Source organism: Rhodnius prolixus, unplaced genomic scaffold (genome assembly GCF_049639745.1).
Source record: "Rhodnius prolixus isolate KJV_2025 unplaced genomic scaffold, Rpr scaffold_6, whole genome shotgun sequence".
Classification (NCBI taxonomy): domain Eukaryota; kingdom Metazoa; phylum Arthropoda; class Insecta; order Hemiptera; family Reduviidae; genus Rhodnius; species Rhodnius prolixus.
Genome location: NW_027411634.1, coordinates 5988455 through 6008242, shown reverse-complemented (window position 1 = coordinate 6008242; position 19788 = coordinate 5988455). Strand labels below are relative to the sequence as shown.

General features: G+C 34.4%; 1 protein-coding gene and 1 non-coding gene across 6 annotated transcripts in view; one reads left to right on the top strand and one right to left on the bottom strand.

Moving 5' to 3' along the window:
• LOC141461151 (A-type potassium channel modulatory protein KCNIP2-like) overlaps positions 1-19788 on the top strand; it is a 319616-nt gene that overhangs the window by 195214 nt on the left and 104614 nt on the right. The gene's annotated exons all lie outside the window — the stretch shown is intronic.
• LOC141461542 (U6 spliceosomal RNA) lies at positions 18553-18660 on the bottom strand. The gene has a single exon (XR_012462970.1). It is a non-coding gene; the product is annotated as a U6 spliceosomal RNA (small nuclear RNA).

The window sequence follows — 19788 nt, the reverse complement described above, 5'->3', positions numbered from 1 at the left end:
CATGTGTACCAACATAATAAAAAAAAAAAATTTTACAATCAGACTCTCCAAACCCGCGAAATTTAAAAATTCCCGTTACTTTTTGAACACACCTCGTATATAGAAAATTGATTCACTAAATTCTTGAAACGGTTGCAGAAATAGTTTAATATTAAATACTTCGGCAAAGTGTTTGCACGCCTTTGTCTACAACTTCCTTGTCGCTACGCTCCTGTGGGCAACACCTGAACTCATGAATGAAACTGAACTTTCCTCACTTGTTCATTCAATAAAAATTACTATTTTTACTTACGCTCTCATCACTTAAAAACTTTATTCGTGCTAGATTAAGAATCACGAAAAAACTACTGAATTTGAATTTTCTTGTAACTTAGAATTGCATAAAAAAATAAGATCAATTTAATAATAATGTTGATAGAATGCAACACATTGCCTCTGAACCCAACTATTAATTGTGAAAGAATTACGAGCCAAACTAACATTTAAGCTTAAGTACGTCATTAGATCTGCAGGCTCAGAAAACTCATGCATCGCGCATGGGCCTGGCAGATGATAGCCTCTGTAGGTTCTGTCAGGTAGAGGAGGAAACGTCAGTGTGAGGGGCTCGTGTGGCTAAGGATGTTACTTCTCGGGGAGAAAACACCAAGGCCTGTGAGCTTTACCCAAGAGTCGCTCTCCAGCATTAAGAGTCTGATTTAAAGGACAGGTCTGGAGGGTGAGCTTTAGAGTGAGGTGATCCTCACAATAGATCCAAAGAGGTCGCAGTGGCGTAGACCTTGAGGCCGCTCTAATCTAATCTATGCCAATAGATCAGCTTCAAATGAATTCTTTTGTCAAATTCGTAGTAAATTACAGAGAAAGCCTTTCTTTAAAATAGCATTTCCGGTGTATTGATTTCCTATCTTCTTGGTAGTTCGGTTAGAAATTTATTAATTAAATATTTGCGTGGTAGCAAAACCTTAAAATATGTATCTAAAATGGAAGTTCAGAAAACCTTATTCAATCCCTCGTAAAATGACGAGTATAAGATGGTGTTATGTAGGTCTAATGAGGACACCAACACGGTTAAAAGTGAGTGTAAGGTTGGATCTATCTTGGTTTAGTGAATCGTTTGCTTGTGAAGTCCTAGTCTAAAAGAATTAATCGAACATTTTTTGTTGGAGGTACTCAGAAAGTTGTGGCCTCGCCAAAACGTGGTCTGAACCATTAGTTGAGTTAGTCCATATTGTGAGTGATTTAATCAATTTGATTAACGATTAAATTTGAAATTTAGTGCACTAATTAATTATTTTCATATGATTAAAAGTACGATTAATTTCGCCGATTAAATTCTGATTGAAATTTTAAAAACTTTAATTAATTAAATTTATGTTTAAATTGTATTTGTAATCAGAGCCCATATCTGTTATATACTAAATTACGAGTATATACAGCAAAAACAATATTACCCAATTACCCAGAAAGTAGTGCATTCCAGTAATGCACCCATAAATTACCGCTTGGCACTTCCCGCCGAACATTGGAAAATTCCATGAGAACAAAAGGAGACCTCCGTAGGTTTACACTCGGGGGAGTAAGTTATCCATTGCTGGCTCTTAGATCATCGGGGAATAAGGGAATACCAAGCTGAGTTCTCTTCCAATAAAACTTAGCTTTTCTCTAACGGTTTCTTTTAGATCATTGTGAATCACTGAGCAATCGTACTTTGTGGGAAATGTATGTTTTTTATCTTCGTTTGCAACAAAGAGAGTGAAAATATTTACAATCGGCATAGATTTTTAATTCGGCCCGGCAAGTATTATTAATGCTGTGATAATATTTCATCTACCACTTGTCTTGAAACCATTATAATAAATTTCAGGCCAAAAAGTTTGTTTCCTACTAAATTATCACCCTTCCGCTCTGTAAATTTTATTAAAATTCCGAATTTCAATTAATATTAAACTCTAAATGCGTACATTACTGTGAAATGTCTCCCAGAACTGCTCAAAATAAACCTTGACTGTGGTATAGTCGCATCAGAATTTAATAGTGAATTCCAAGTTTCGGTGTATTTCTATATATTTTGAAGTTAAGGTGGTTCCATACGGACAGACTGACTGAACTAGAAAGACGTACAAAACAATTGAATTTAGAAATAATAAAAATTCGTCCTCAAGGTTTTTTTTAGAAAAAAATAATTATTATCAGAGGTACAGCACGGCATTGTGTCCTCAAAAATCTATCTAACTAGGGGAATCCCTACAATACAGCCTACAAAAAAATCCCTACAAAAAAAAAAAGTAAAGTAATGCCTATTAAAGCTAAGCTTAAGCGCCTCATGAACTGCTTCATAAGATTTATTTTCAGCATTTCCAGAGACTCTCGCATTTCGCACTGCTACGATGAGTTGAAGTGGGTTTTTCCTGTCTATCGCCGCGCATGGGCCTGGCAGATGATAGCCTCTGTAGGTTCTGTCAGGTAGAGGAGGAAACGTCAGTGTGAGGGGCTCGTGTGGCTAAGGATGTTACTTCTCGGGGAGAAAACACCAAGGCCTGTGAGCTTTACCCAAGAGTCGCTCTCCAGCATTAAGAGTCTGATTAAAAGGACAGGTCTGGAGGGTGAGCTTTAGAGTGAGGTGATCCTCACAATAGATCCATTTTTTGGCTTCTTTCCTTTTTCAAGTCATCCAGTCTCAAAGGCCTTCCTATATTTTTCAACTCCTTAAGTTTAAATCCTCCATCCATTCCCGTAACACTAGATCTCGCTCATCTGATCTCTATATTCCCTCTCACCGTACCTCATCCTTTGACAAGTCCTTCCTAATACGTGCTACCTCTCTCTGGAACTCCTTAACATCATCTGTCCGCCATGCTCCTACCCTATCCATCTTTAAATACCGTCTATTCAGTTATCTACTTTCTATTCAGCTTCCTCCGAAATTCTAATTGTTTTAATTTATTTCCTTAATTTCTGCTGTTTTATTATTTTATTTTTACTTTCATTTTCACTTATTATATTTTCACTTTTGTAAATACTTATTTATTTATTTAATTTCTCTATAATCACAGGCCAAACTATTAAGGCCTCTATTTGTTCCTGTATTTATTCTTAGGGGACAATTGTCCCAGAATAATACATTTCTTTTCTATTTCTATTTCTATTTCTATTTTTTTCAGCCATTTACCAATATTAGGTGCCATACTTGGAGGAGAATAGCAAACGTCCTTTACTGATATTAAACATTTTGAATATAGACTAGTACCGCAATACATCTTAGCTATGCAGGTCTTGCCTACAGCCGTTCGGCAACCATTAACAGAGAATCTCATGAGTTAAATGAATCGCCGAAGATCCAAGTTTAAAAAGGAAATCCTACTACAACATGAAGTACGATTTTATTGATTGGATTATTTTCATACTTTTGGGATATAGCTCCTGTGGTTTCCTCTAAATTTTGTTGGAACTTTGGGACGCGTAGATCTGTATTTTTTATTTTTAGAGCACACTGAGAACCTGTTGATTAAAAGTATCATTTCGGTGTAATCTTTTAGTAAAAATTAAATACGTTTTAAAATTTTGGATTTAAAAAACAAGAAACTAACGAACGCTACAAACTTCTCGCCAGACTACTTGACAAACGTTCGAAACTTAACCTACATAACAAAAGACTCTTATATCTAATGTTATTGCGACCCATTTGGTCATACGGCATCGAAGTAAGGGGGATCGACTAAGCGTTCCAACTCACTACGCCTCCTGGCATTACAGTCAAAAATACTTCGAAAACTTCTTAACGCTCCGTTCTATGTATCTAACCTCCACTATCCACAATGACCTCAAAATTCCTTTCATTACAGATCTTGCTAACACTCGTTTCTTCAAATTTCATTCCTCTCCAGCAGCTCATCCTAACCCTCTCATAGAACACCTATCTTCCTCCACATTACCAGGTAATCCTCTAAGGAGATTGAAGAGAAGATGGCCTCGTGATCTTCTCTTATCTTAAGCACGTTACTGGAGTGGCACCACTGGGTGCCGTCTCCACTCATGATCTCTTCTATTTCTTTTTTCTTTCACCATATTTGCTTGTTGCAACAACTGTTGCAGTGGTAAATTACAATAAAAGATTTAAAAAAAAGAGAGAATAAGTTAGAATTTTGGAAGTAGTGTTAGTTGTGTCACACCAGATTTGTTAGCATTTTCATGTTTCATTGTCTAATTTTTATTTTCTTGTTCCAGGTAAGTTCCTTTGATTCCCTGAAAAAGATCTATTGGTCTCTTACTGCTTCCTGTAAGTTACCATTTTTTTTTAAACTCGTAATTAATATTTCAGAAATCGTACAAAATATTTCTTGGCTAAAATAATTAAATAAAAAGAAAAAAATTGCTTATCCATTGATTGAAATAATCTACTGACTTATCACTTTTGAGGGAATCCTCCCAGAAGTGTCCTTAATAATTTTCCTGAGTAAATGTTCCAAATCATAATTGCAGAATCTCAGAAAGTAAAAAATATTTCTTTACTGAGATATATCCGGTTAATGGTTTAGTTCAGTTAATGGCTGAGTTTCTTGGTATGATTTTGATCGAAATATCGAAATCGGAATGTTTCGATTGTTTTTACCACCTTTATTTATAATGCTACATTCGGAGTTTAAAGAGATAACTTGACAGGAAGAGAGAAGTGGAAGACGGTACATAAAAATTTTTATCTCTAAAACAAAAACAAAAGAAAGATAAGTTAGGAATAGATAACCGATCTAATCAACCTCTGATAATAGATGAAAATCTAAAACCAGCAAGAATTAAAAAAACCCAACCGTGTAATATCGATCAAAATCAACGTAATAATACTTAATATATGTTCATGTATTCGAGTTAATCTTAAGGTTGTTTCATGTTTGTTATGGTTGACTAAAGCATGCAGCTGGGTTGACAGGCTAAAAGTAGGCTGTTAGGCTGTTCTGTTGTTTGCTCGAACAATAGAGTGGGGCCTGTCAGAGCTGTCATGGCCGACTGCACCACACATGTCAGCACTCCAGCAAATTCTCCACTCGGTAGCTTCCCTTAGGTGTTGTACTTAACCTTTACATCAGTTAGGCCCCAGCACTCTTCTTGTAGCTCCAATTATTTATTTTTAATATTGTGCAGGTAACATTAAAATACGTACAGGAAATTTGGACATGCTGAACACCAAAGCATCTTATGTCCAATCTTTTTTTTTATGTTCTTTAGCTAGTACCATATTGATGTTCATATTGCTTTCTTTTCAAAAGTCAATCAAGGCTTTAGTAACTAATAAGCTCCTTGCGTTAACATCACCAGTCTTTCAAACTCGAAGTCTTTAGAAGTATACCAACTGATACCTAAACTACAGCCCACCTGGATGCTGGGGTTAGTTACCAAGCCGACCAGTTACATTCAAGCTAATTATTCTCATTTCATCACCAGGCTCCCTCACATTTTAAGCAAGTTCAAATCTCTTGTTGACGCTTCAGTGATTTAATACCCTATCACCAGAGAGCTGTATGTTTGTTAGCTTCAAGTTCTTTGAGCGACCATTGGCTCTCGTATTTCTACCTTCATTTCCTTTAAACACTTTTCCCTAAATAAATAAAATTTCGCAGGAACATCTCTAAAATTCCTTCCTCTTTCTAATTAGCCTTTTAGAAGGATGTATTTGCCTATGGTTTTTTGGGTTGTTGTTCAACATATTTATTTACATCTCTTAGTAGAAGATGGTATAGCTAATTGTGAATACAAGGAAAGTGTCTACCTTTTCATTTTAAACTTCGTTCCTTTCATCGTGGTCTTTGCAGATTTCATAAAGTCTTTGCAGATCTTCTACCGTTTAGGGCAATTTTCTCTGGCTAGCTTTCTAATCTAGCCCCCCTATATGGAGGACCTCTACCATTTAAAAATAGTAAAATAAACAATTTTTTGGTTTCTCAGGTTTTGTTTTGGACGAGACTCCTTCTTTGGACATCATCAAACCACCTTCAGCTTTCAGAAAAATATCCGCAGCAAGTCTTATGTTCAGTTCTTTCTTATGGTGACATTCGCATTCGGTCTTTCTTTGTTTTACTCTTCATCTTTCCGAGACAGCTCATTTCAGCTGTTTGTTTAGAGGAACTTCTGTCGTAAAACGGATGTCCACGGTTGACTTGGTTGAACTAGTGCTATGTTTTGTTTTCAAAGTTAGGATTAATTATTGAAGTTCACAATAGTAACTTTGAATAGTTTATTTTTAACGGAAATATGATGTGTAAGAATTGAAAACGAACGCAAATTGCAGCTAGTTATTACTTTCTTATTTATTCGAGGGCGCTACTACCCTTTGAGGACGTGAACCTCCAAACTAACACTTCTCACGTCAAAAACCTTCAAATACCTGTTCTGCTCGTCCTCCATCCATCTTTTAATCTTAGCCGGCCCTTCCTTCTTTTTATCCCAGTTTTCGATGAAGCATTTTTTTTCTGGATACCTCTCAGGCTCCATTCTCTTCAGGTGTACTCATCTTATTTTATTTTGATCATTGGCACCCAGAGTCTTTTTCTCGGCCTCCCTTTCTCTCGTTAAAACAACACCCGGCATCACCAAATTCTTACTTTCTTCACTCATGAGACCAAAATCAATTGTTTACACAGAAATTTGTCTTATGAAGGCAAAATTAAGAAATAAATTACTTCCTCCATCTTCAAGATTCTCCAAGTCAGATATTGACTGAGTAATTTTGCCCGAAAAGACAATTGTAGACTATATAGAAGACCCTGTTAAAAAAAAGGATTTAAGAAGGTACGGACGGATAGTCTTCTTATAAATGAAAAAGTATGGTCTCGAAAATCAGGTTTATTATAGCCAAAATATATCTTCGTAAAATTAGTACATCACACATATCTTTTTAAAAGTCTGCCTAAATCTTTACAGTAGTAGAAAAATATATGTAGGAAACAAACTAACAAAGAAAATAAATAAATTATCTTTATAAAGTAATAAAATAAAAGATGGCTGAAAAATAAATGGTCTATAAATCAGAAAACTGGAAGGGACATTCAATTTTTCTGGATCTGTTCCTTTAATGATAACCATTTATAATCCTTTATCCTAAGGCTATAAATAATTTAACAATAGTCCAAAGGATAAATATAGGACAATTTCCAGATTTAATGTGTGTGCCACCATTAAACATGGCTGTCTTGCCAAATGACTCCCAGTCAAAAACATGAGCTCCCCATTTCCAGGACGATCCGCTAGTAGCTGGTGATTTGTATATTTTGTGGGATTGCCTTCTCCTCCACAACTATCCTATTTATTGCATCTCCTTTTTTTTTTAGCTAGAAAATACAATTCTATTCATTAGAACTTGAAGGGGAGTATTTCATAAAATGGGAATTAGAGGAAAAACGTAGAATTAGTCCCATTTCTGTGACATTGGTACTATAAAACTTATTGTTCAGCTGACACTTTATATTGTGCTTTTCGTTTTGTTATAAGCACTATAATTAAATCTAATAGAAGGACAATTTAAATTACAGAATATATAATAAAACAGTATACTGCTCATAAAGTTAGTTAGTTGGCAACATTGTTTATTGAAGACAACAACTTTAACTCACTCGAAAGTTCATGTGTTTGTACAAAGTTATAGTAGATATCCAGCTGGCCTCTCTGCCGTCACTCGGTTAGTTAGTTAAAGAGGAATACGTCTAAGGAGGAGTTCTCAGTGGCAAGGAAGTAAGGAAACCTAAAGTTATTATAGTGATGTCTCGCTCTTGTAATTTATTATCTCCAGTACATGATCAAAATTAGTTATACTGCGTATAACCGTACAGAGTTGGGAGGAACATTCGCCCCTAAAAGCGCTTCTCCTTGGATGGAACTATTGAGAATCCAAACTTAAGAGATAAGAAGATACAGTGCTGCAAAGTACCTTTGGTTGCATATATAATTATTCACCTTCCAGGTGAAAACCTTTCTAGGTCGTCATCAACCCTTTCACGATCTTAAATCCCTAATCTCCTCAAAATTTCAAAACTGCTTAGGTCTTTGAGATGGAATGATTGTTTCCTTCATTGTTTCAAAGATATTTTGCTCAAATTTACTAGTATGAGGCTTCCCATCTCTCTTTGAACCCAAGATGCTGCTTTAGCGATCCAAAAGACTCATTCTGTCTGAACCATCCATAAACTCAAGGATTAATGTTATTAATACGCTTTTTCTTAAAAGTTATGAGGACAAGGGCTCAAAGGTACCCCATAGTTTTTACACTAATTTAAGTAGTAATCCATAAATTGTCCAACCTATCTTCCTGCTCATCGGCAGATCATAACGTAGAATATCTTCTTTTAGTCTCATTAAAACTGCATCGCCAATTTAAAATTAATGACTCCAGAATTTATGCCTTCAATGTACCCATTTCCGGTTAAGTCACATTTTTCATATATTCTACATTATTGCAATACTTATTTCTACTTAGAATAATAGAAATTGAAAATCATAATACGATTTTGCCAATCAGAGTTACGCTGATGCTACGGAAGTTGCGGTCAGGTTTTTTTTGTATACAAAAGTTTTTACATCCGCTTTAATCTTTTTCATTATCTACCCACTGTTCTTGTGGGTTCACTCTTGAAAGCTCTCCTTTACCTTTTTTCGGTAGAATGGACTAGCTCGGGGCCATCCCAGGACTCGCATTTCTAAAGGCATGTTTCAAGCATACGTATACATTATTCATGTATAGGCTCAGAGTGGGCGCTGGAAGCAGGAAAACCCCCTGGTAGCGAGTTAGAACGTTGTCTAAAGCTTAACACGGAACTACCTGGAAATCTACTCAAGCTGCCTTGTTTCTATCTTAACAACGTACGACATTCTGATAAACTACCCAGTCTACCTCTTCTTGATATAACTTGAGGAGGTTTTTTTCTTTTAAATTTTGGTTAATATTTTTGGACCAAGCTGCGGAAACGGAAGGTTTCAGTCGAAAGCAGTCAAACAGAAGTACACTTTACTGAATTAATGTTCCAGTTTTTTAAATTTACTGAAAAAAATGGATGAAAAATAAATATTTTAATCTTGAAAACGCTCAAATTAAAGATATTTTTTCAGCTGAAGCGAATTTTTCAAGTTTTATTTGAACCAATTCACCATCCATTTCAATAAGGGCGTGGTTATTTTCAATATGACCGGCACAAATTTTTTATTTTTATTTTATTTTAAAATAATTCTGAATTCTATACTTTTATTTTTATTTTTTAATAAGTGACGTCAAGAAATAATTTCTTTGGAAAAGAAAAACAGGAGGAAATCCTGCGACGTAGAAAATTTTCAATCAGTGCTAACTTAATTTCCAGCTACTCGATAAATTATATGGTACCTGGAAAATGTTACATTCCCATGACCTTATTGATCTGAGTTAGGGACCCCTAAGTGCTGACGTATAGAGCTTTTTCATAAATATATTTTTATTCTATTAATCAGTGATGGTTTTTCTGCGTGAACTTGGAATATGAATAAATAAAGCAAAAGGGTGAACAATATAATCATTTTAGAATCATGAAACTTTTCTGATTTTACTTTCGTTCTTAAAATAAATAATTTTTATAAATTATTTTGAATATCCGGCTCACCTTATGCTTTGGTTTATTTCCGGAATATCGCAATATTTTCTCTTATTGTAAGAGAAAATGAAAAGGAACTCCAATTACGCGACTTCCTCTCGTTAACCAGCTCACAAATTTCAAAATCTCAAAACTTGAAAAATCCATTGAGTAGCGGCTTACTTCCGGTATAGGTCTTTTTTTTCTTAGAACTTAGGAAAACACTTTGGAAAAGTTTACCTGAGGGAATCTACTCATTTTCTATTTCAGAAGTATCTCAATCAAATTTTTTCTGAAAAACAATTTTACAGATAGAAGTTGTTGATTTGTATGATTGTAGTCACTATAGGCTAAATACAATCGTAAGGAGTTGTTATCGAGGAAAACAATTTTAAAATCGATTCTAGGTATAGAAAGACAATCCCACCTAAATGGGCGACAGTTTCTGGGAATGAAATAGTACATTATATGCCCTTTCTTTTTCCCTTCTTGAAAGATTTGTACCATCAAGATCCTATCTTTTTGCCCAAGATTAAGTGCTATATACTAGCGAAATTAAAAATTAAATAAATAAAAACATTTACTTATTACATATACAGTCGACTCTCGATAAATCGAAATCCAAGGGACTACAAGAAAAATTCGAATTATCGAGACTTCGAATTATCAAGAAGATTGAATTATCAAGAAGGGGAAAAAAAATCGAATTATTATTATTATGTATATATGTATGTACATACGTATATTGAAAATACGTATGAGCTTACCTAAGTTTTAGACATATATAGCCTCAAGTAAAAAAGTAAAAATAATGAAAACGACAAAAAAGAACAAAAAAAATTACATATGTACATATTAACATTTCAATAAATAATAATATACATATGTACCTAATTTAAAAAATGAAGAACAGTTTTTGTTACAATGTGGCTTGACTAAGTCAAGTGACTTAGAATTGTGGAAAGCGTTGATGGTGGAATATTGAAAGTTTTGGCGATATCTTCTTTTCTTCGAACCACTTTTCACGGCTGCGATAATTCTTTTGTGTCGGACCCAGTAAGGGAGACGTACTTCCCATCGTGACAAACTAAGAAAGAGAATTGGGAAGTTAAACTTGGCTGAAAGAAGGGAAACATTACGCAGGAAATGAACAATAAGCGGAAAATGAGAAGTAAACATTACTAGGGAAAATTCGAATTATAAAGAGGGGAAGCGGCCTCGTTCGAATTATAGAGCTTTCTCTCCCCCTGTTGTTAAGGGAAAAGCATTTTTTCGATTTACCGGAGTTAGCAGCAGTAGAGTTCGAATTATCGAGTTTCGAATTATCGAGAGTCGACTGTACTTATTAAAAAAATTTACGTCCATTTGTTAACGATTTTGTTATAAATCATCGATATAACCTGCTCAACAGAACAGTTCCCTCTTGAACTGAAGAAAAATTCCTAAATACGATGTGCCCTTATTAGGGAAATAAGATTTGTCTCTTAGTTGAAATTGGCTTGCAAAAAAGTGTCCTAGAATATCGTGTGACAAATCTAATTCAGATTTCCTCTTGTCAGTAACTGTCTACTCAGTAATTTACAATAATTTGATAAATTGTCCCATTTCTATCGGGAATTTCGGCTACTTAGTCACTCTCAAACTACGTACTAAATCACTTAAGTTTTCTAAACTTCTGTAAGTGATAATTTTGTAAAATTTATATGTATTTTGTACATTTTAAGAATGAGGCCATTATTTCTTATACAGATATGATGGAGAAATATATCTGGAGTTACATAGAATTGAGAATCCACAATGTTGGGGTATTTGTTATAACATAATGCCTGATCTTTTGTCTTTTGTTATGATCATTTTCAACCCAGAGATAATGGATTTCCCCTGTACGAATGGTGGAATTAGAGATGCTTTAGATTTCTAAATGGTTTGAGAAGAAATCTGAGACGGACGTTAAAAATCTCGGTCAAGTCTTGTTAAATAATTTGTTTTTGCCAAGTTTGTGGAAGTGTTTATCTTTAATGTCCTTGATTCTACACTCTTTTACTTCTAATGTTCTTGATTGTGATCTTAAGGCATCCTATCTCTTCTTTAAGAAACTTTGGCTGAACACTCATATGACTTCCTATTTCCATAACTTTCAAAGTTACAAACCTATGAATTTTTTTAATTCGAATTTTTAAAACTTATTTAATTTATAGGTATTACCATTCCCTTAGAACTGGCCCTAAAACTAATTAAAAAGAAAAAAACTATAAAAAATGTTACAGAAGATCTTTCTTCATGAAACTTTATTTAATCACGAAATTTAAGCAACTAATTTAGCCCTTCACATAATATTATTCAAGGGCTGTTCTTTACACTAAAATGGTCCTTTAAAGGGAAAACTCCCTCACTCTGAGATGGGCCCTTAATAGAAATTTCCTAAGAAAAATGATCCAAATAAAAGTTTAGTGCTAGTTATGAGTGCGTAATGAGAACGCCAAGTTGGCCCTTAAAGTACGTATTTAGGGATTATAAGCTGTTAACTCTTAGTTTTAACAGCTCCACCCTGCTTAATGTATTAACTATTATTATTCATGAAAATCGGTTCGCGCGTTTAGACGCTACGTTATTTACAAAAAAAGGTAACAAGAAGAACAAGAACATTTTCTGAAAATGTCGTTTTTTTCTCATTTTCAGCAACTTTTTTCCTCGACATCTATTAGATCTGGGTTGTTGCAAAAAAATTACAGTTATAAAGGAGGATTTGCCCTATATCATATAGAAAATTTGGGAATTTTATCTTTTATAGAAAAAGAGAAAAAAATTGTCAAAGTTGGGTGTTTTTCAACGTTACGCTTTTTCGTGCCGTTTTTGACGATCAATCCTACCGGACATTTTTTATTATACCACAAATCAAGGTTTATATACATTTACTTACACTTACACGTCTTAAAAGGAGTTACTGTGATCGTGCTTATTTCCTGTTATGTGTAACACCGGAAATACTATTCCGAGCACTTCTGAATCAGATTTTCCCCCCTCCCGACAGTTCAGTTTATGTTACAACTCTTGCCAGTATAAAAGTAAAAGGCTTAGAAATCCATCGAATTTCTTTATTAGCTCTTTCTCTTAAATTAATTAACCGTAAATAAATTATTAATTATGAAAGATTAGATTTAGAAGGTTGCTATGACAATATACAGTTAGTTATAGTGTAATGAAATTGTGCAACGTCACTCGGGACAATGCTGAAAAGGTCAAATACAATCAACGTCATAATGATGATGTAATAAAAGATGTATTCTTGAAATTTTGATCAACATTTAATGTTGACCGTACATTTTCAATATATTTCAATTGTAGAAATTCAAATAAGGTCAATCTATCAAAGTATCTATCAAAGGTCATAGTTCGGGAGTGAATGCAGTATTTTATAATATTAATATAATATTGGACACGCGGAGAGTTCGCCCAATTAAAATAGGAAAGAAACAAATTAATTCTATATAAAGTAATCGCCTATTTTTTTCAGGCGGGGCTTTACGTCCAACTACCAATTAGGTGTCGTGGACGGAGGCGACTAGCAAACATACTTTACTGTAAATTTCTTTTATTAACCATTAAATAAAATCCAAGGCCTAAGACCGGGAATCGAACCCAGTACCACAATACATATTAGTTTTGTGCAGGTCTGCCTCTAACCGCTCGGCAACCGTGGCGCCCAAATTAATTCTATATTTTTTTATTCACCAATTGCAAAGCTGAGGGTGTCACGAAGAATTAGAAGAACTACCTTTCTGGGGATGCCTGACATCTAAATTTGGGTCGTTATGAGAGGTTTCAAATTTGGCAGTCCTTAGGCAGTCGCTAGGTGAGTTGTTATTCATTCGAATCTATTGAAGACCTAGCAGCTGTTTCGTGTGTCACATGGCCAAAGGTTTTTAGGTGTTTAGGGCTGAAAAGGTAGTTGTTACATTAGGATAGCTAGCGATACCTCCGTTGTTCAACACAAATGTTATCTCCTAGCGATTGTAAGGGGGAAAAACTGATAAGGGTAAGATTATGAATAAATAGATTAAAACCTATGCTAGAGTATAGATAACACGAATAGACTTGTATTTTCGGAGCTACATGTATTATGGTGATTCAGGAAGATGTTAGTAGATGGTATCAAATAGTAAATGTGCCAGGCGCCACGGTAGCCGAGCGGTTAGAGGCGAGAGCTGCAAAGCTAATATGCATTGTGGTATAATGGGTTCGATTCCCGGTCATAGCCCTTGGATTTTATTTAATGGTTAATAAAAGAAATTTACAGTAAAGTATGTTTACTAGTCGCCTCTGTCCACGACACCTAATTGGTAGTTGGACGTTAAGCCTGCCTGTGAAAATAGGCGATTACTTTGCTTTTCTTTTTTTAGTAGATGTGCCTTCTTGTGGTAGATCTGTTGGAATGTCCCTTTTTTTCTCTAAATGCATCCTTTTCCCAGGGTGGGTCCACTCTCTTACTGTTCCTGTTGGAGCAAAGACGTTCTCTCATATATTGCGTCTGATTCCTCATAATGAAAAGCACCACTTATCTAAAAATGTAAACAAATAAATAAAAACAAATATTAAATAATTGAACGGTTAAAGAAGAAAATTTCAACGTAAGAAAGTCTTTTACGAGTAGATAAGAAGATAGACTTTTCTTGTAGCTTTCCTTGAAGGGTAGCTAAGGTTGGGCTGGATCGGTATCCAGCACCGATACACCCACTATCCCAGTTTTTGCTTGCTACATTTTTTTACCTTTCTTACACCCAATAAATTTTTTTGAAATGAATGAGATACTAGTTTTCCTGCCATAAATCATACAAAACCACAGTATATATTGGAAAAGTCTTTTTCCTCCTAATATTAATAACTGCTAGTACTTTTTAACGGAAAAGATCATGAAAATTTATTCAATAGATCATTCGGTCTCGGCATTTCTTTTAAAATTGAGTAATATATTTTTTTGTATAAAGAAAAATGCCTTGACCGACTGAACCATCGGAATCAAATTTTGAACATTAGGATCCTTTTAAGACGTAGCCCTCCCCCCCCAAAAAAAATCTGTTGTACAACAGTGCCGTTGTTTAACCTAGTTTCTGTTGAAGGAAACCCTCAGAAAGAACCAGGTATTCTTTAATTATTATCACATAAATTTTTCTAATATTCGGAGTTTTTAATAAAATAATAATCTCTTCTAATGAAAAAAATATTTTAAAACCGAATAACTTGGCAAGTGGAATTATTTCCTCTCCGGTAGGGTATTCAGTGTTAGCAGTTAAGGCCCTTAGTGGATAAATACCTCCGAAGATTGCGGTCCTTAAGTGTGTAGTGCTCTTTCAATTAGTGAGTCATTTCCTAAAGCTGTTCCAGTTAAGCCCTAATGTTCTAGTCATCACCAGTCTTTCCATCAATAAACAATTCTTTATTGATTCCACAATTTGGGAGTTAATTGATTCAATCTATACGTCAAGAATAAACGTTTTTGATTAATTAAAATTTTAACTTGTGTGAATCATTATGAAAAGTGGGAAGATTTATTTTCACAACTGGTTAAAATGGGTTTTGGAAGGGCATGTGACCTCCCCGGATGGTCTTCTTAACTGGAGGTGGATACAACCTGTTCAAGAGGGATGGTAGTTTCACTTGTAAATTCCCAGGGAGTGATCATTCCTCTCTGCCAGCTCTATTCTACTTCTGCAGGTCCCCAGAAAACCTGGATGGCCACCAGTTGTTTGGAGTAGGATATGTTCTATCTGTGGAAGAAATGTGGCTTCCTGAAAGTGGGTATCCCATTCTTAGTTTAGTTCATTTTAATCTGGAAAAGCGAAGGACAGCTGAAAGACATTGGAGTCACGTAGTCGAGCTTTAAAAGCCGTACGCTTTCTAGATTTAAAAAAGGAGTAAATTCCATTGTATGTGATGATGGTATTTTAGACGTGCATGTCTGGGATCATAAAAGAAGTGAGAAGTCACTGAAGAGCTGAATAAGTTTTGCCTTAAGGGTAGTAATAATGTTTATTTGTTTAAGTTACATAACCCATACAAGGAGTTGAGTTGCACATCTATATATACAAAATTATAAAATGAAATTAAACAACATACAATCTGCTTATCAATAATAATTACTTAATAATAATAATAATAATAAAAGAAAAATTATCAAAATTTAATAGTATTGTGCACAAAAGATCTCTCTTATGATTATAAAATGAAATAATAAAATAAATATTGTAGTAGTCCATAAATCTTCAAAATGTTACAAATAGAAAGAGAAAAATAAATAAACAAAAACAAAAATTACTTTTAACTAAGTTTAAAAAGATAAAGAAGACAAACAAATTATTGGCATAAGGACTGCCTTAGCTGCAGTACTTTTTTAACATAATTAAACACCTTAATTAGATCTTCTTTCACCGCAGATGACAATAATTGGTGAAACAAGTTGTCATAGGTGATAGGGGAACCATAATGAGAAAGGTAGTTTTCTCTAATAGAATGGTATGCGGGGCATTCTATAAATACGTGAATTAGGTCTTCATTCACTCCCATATTACAAATATAACAATTTTTTGTAGAGTTGATAACATATGTTATATTCTTTATAGTGAGCTTTATACAATAATTATTGCAAGTTCGAAGCTGGGCAATCAATTTGGTGATTGAAAATGGAATGCTCATGTTTAAATACTCCTGGGCAGTGCCGCTCTTTAACGGAAGTGTGCTGTAAACTCTGCTAAACTGTGAGGCAGCCAACTTATTATAATCTGCTTCACGCAATTCTTTCTGCAGTAGGTTTAGAACTTCCTTCTTTCTTTTTCGAAAGTTATCAGCAGACTGCTCATTCCAAAGGTGCTCACAGTTTAAATCCAAAAATAACTTTTTGACTTGGGACACCCAGTTGTACTTATAAATATTTCCTGGATTTGAATCCAAGGAAAACAATCTATTATAACAAATCCTAGGAAACCTCTCAGAGCCCATGGACAAAATTTTACACAGCCAACCAATTATAAGTTTGGTAATGTGAACTAAGATAGGTGTTATACCCGCTTCAATTCTCACTATGTAATCCGGAGTACATTTCTGTAAATGTAGAATTCTTTTATAAAAATTAATCTGAGCTCTTTCCAAAATATTGACATATCTCAAACTCCAGACTACTGCGCCATATAATAAAATACTACGGGCAATAGCATCAAACAATTTTACTGTTGAAACCCAGGTTTCACATTTAGTGCTGCAAAGAATACTGTAGACAGTTCCAACAGCCATATTCATTTTACCAACTGAACAACTTGTAGCTTCAGCAAATAAGGAAGATTTACTAAACTCTATTCCTAGATAATTAAATTTATCTACCAACTGAAGCTCTTCCTCACCATAGGCAAAATGCTCCTTTCGATTTCTAGCTCGACCTTTACGAAAAATTAAAACCTTAGATTTCAAAGGATTGACATTGAGTGAGTTTAAAACACAAAAGTTATTTAATATATTAATTTTTTTCCTAAGACCAACTTGAGAGTCCGCCAACAGAATAAGATCATCAGCATACATTAGGAGTATAATATCAGAATGTTGGTCAATACTGAGCCCAATTGCTTCATTCTGTCTAAAATACATCTCTATATCCGATATGAATAGAGAAAAGAGAAATGGGCTGAGTACTTCCCCTTGCAAGACTCCCTCCGAGAGATGAATCTCTGAAGAGTACTTATCTCTCACTCTAACTCGAAAAGATGCATTGCTGTATAAACTTCTTATTATTCTTATAAGTTTAGCACTGAAACCCAGCCTATATAGTTTGGTCCATAATAGTGTGTGATTCACAGAATCGAACGCTCTCCTGAAGTCAATAAAAGCGGCATAAATTTTTCGTTTTGGCAACCGTAAATGTATATGAACAGCTGAAGAAAGAACAAATATATTGTCAACACAACTACGTTGTGGTCGGAAGCCAGATTGACATTCTGGAATCAGAGAGAGGTCCGATTCCCACACTAACAAACGACTCAATAAGACCTGGGTAAAAATCTTCAGGGCACAGTTGGCTAAGGCAATACCTCTATAATTGGATGGATTGCTACGATCCCCTTTCTTATACAGCATTGTCATAGAAAAACAACTCCATGATTTTGGAAGAACCTCAGTAGATAGAATCTTATTAAATAACGTTTCTAAATACAATAACCAGTTTTGTGGAAGATTCTTATAGAACTCATAAGAGACTCCATCTGCTCCTGCAGCCTTACAATTTTTACATTTTGCTAAAGAAGCTATTAATTCATCACTAGTTATTGGATTATCCAAAAAAGGATGGCATACACCGAAATATATACTATCATCTTTTACACTGGGTTTAAACACTTGCGAATAAAATCTTTCCCATATTTCTATGGGCAAGACATTACTGCCAATAGTTGAAGGTTTAAACTGACGAACAGTATCCCAAAACGATCTAGAATCGCTAATTTCACCTATCTTATCAACAATAAATTTTTGATACTCTGCCTTTTTCCGTTTAATTAACATTTTGTACAAAGCCCTTTTTCTAGTATAATCAACTTTCTCAGGACAATTGAAATGCTTTTTCTTACAATATTTTAGAAGAGAGAGGAGTTCCAGCTTTAATGTACGACACTCACTATCATACCAAGGGCACCTCTTGGGGCGGAAATAATTTTTATAATGTTTGCTTACAAACATTCCAGCATTACTAGCACTATCAAAAACAGCTTGAAGAAAATTATCAAATACATAATCTATTGTGCTATTAGAGAAATCAAAAGATATTCTCTTATTATACATAAGATCAAAGTTTTGCCTTAAGGGAATACAACTGTTTACAAGGTTTTGCCAAAGATTGTAAAGGAGAGAATCCAATGTAAAAACCCGTCAAAAATGATGTCTTACATTGTTGAACTTCTGTCATAAGATTTTTTAAGAAAGATTTACCAGAACACCAGGTAATGTGAAATGCTTCACGATTTGCATATGATCCTTGCAAAGGGGGCCATGCTAAATCTTCTCTGTTACGTTCCAATTTTAGTATATGTACCGCCGAAGCGAGTACAATATCTGGAAAATGTCACTGTAAAATAAGGTACTTTTCTGGAGTTGACTATCCCAACATAATGGCTTTTACTAATACGGTGTTACCTGCAGCACATTGTTATGTACGTACATTTGACTTAATTACTTAGCACTGCCATCATAATTATACCAAAGTACCAAACTAAATGTAAACTTTATGAATTAAGCATTCTGCCTTGACATAAAGTATCAGACGCTTTACACTTGGTATACCATTGTTGAACTAATTTTGGTATCAAACTTTTATGGTTTATTGGTTTTGACAGCGAAATTTTTAATTATTTATTCGGCCTAACAATTTATATACCATATCCGGTCCCCCAGATATTTTTCACCAATATCTTTGTCTTTCCTGTCGCCATCTTCTAGACCCTATCCATCTTTTCCTTATCCTCATCTTCTATCACCAATAGTTTCTTTCATAAATGCCATTTATTCCGTTCTATTTGCTAAATCTTCAAAAACCATTAGAAGTATCCTTCTAACAGCTTCCTCTTCATATTCTTGTTCTTCGGAATTTCATTACCAGCTGAATTAATGAGAAAATAATTAGAGAAATCTATTCGAACATTATTATCAAGTTTCTCCTTAAACAAAAAAGGGCAGATTTATAATTTTTATATACTCATTTCTAAAACTGCAAGTTACCATCGGAAACTCTCACTTTCTTCGCCTTCACGTTGATGATGAATTCAAGATGGTAGAAAGTGATAAATAAAAAAAAAAACACACACCTGCAGAACTCCACATGTCTTTGCTGTTATTGATATTGACAGAATAGGTAAAACAAACGGGTAAGAGGAAAAATGGCCGTGAAAGTGAAACGTGAAAGGCTCTAGGACAAGAAATCGATCTGATAGAGATAGATAGATAAGGTAAAAAAAAGGGACGATAAGGGCAGACAGAAGCCAAGCTTGTAAACCTTGGTAATATTTTTATTTAACTTGCAAAGTACCTATATTTGCATATTATTATGTAAGTAACTTTACTTTCAAAAGCACTTTTTCTTCAAATATGGTTTTGCTTCTCAAGAGCATTGTTTCTGCGGGTACAGCTATTCTTTTCGAATAAAAGGTTTTTAACTTTTTTTAAAAAACGGAAGTTGTCA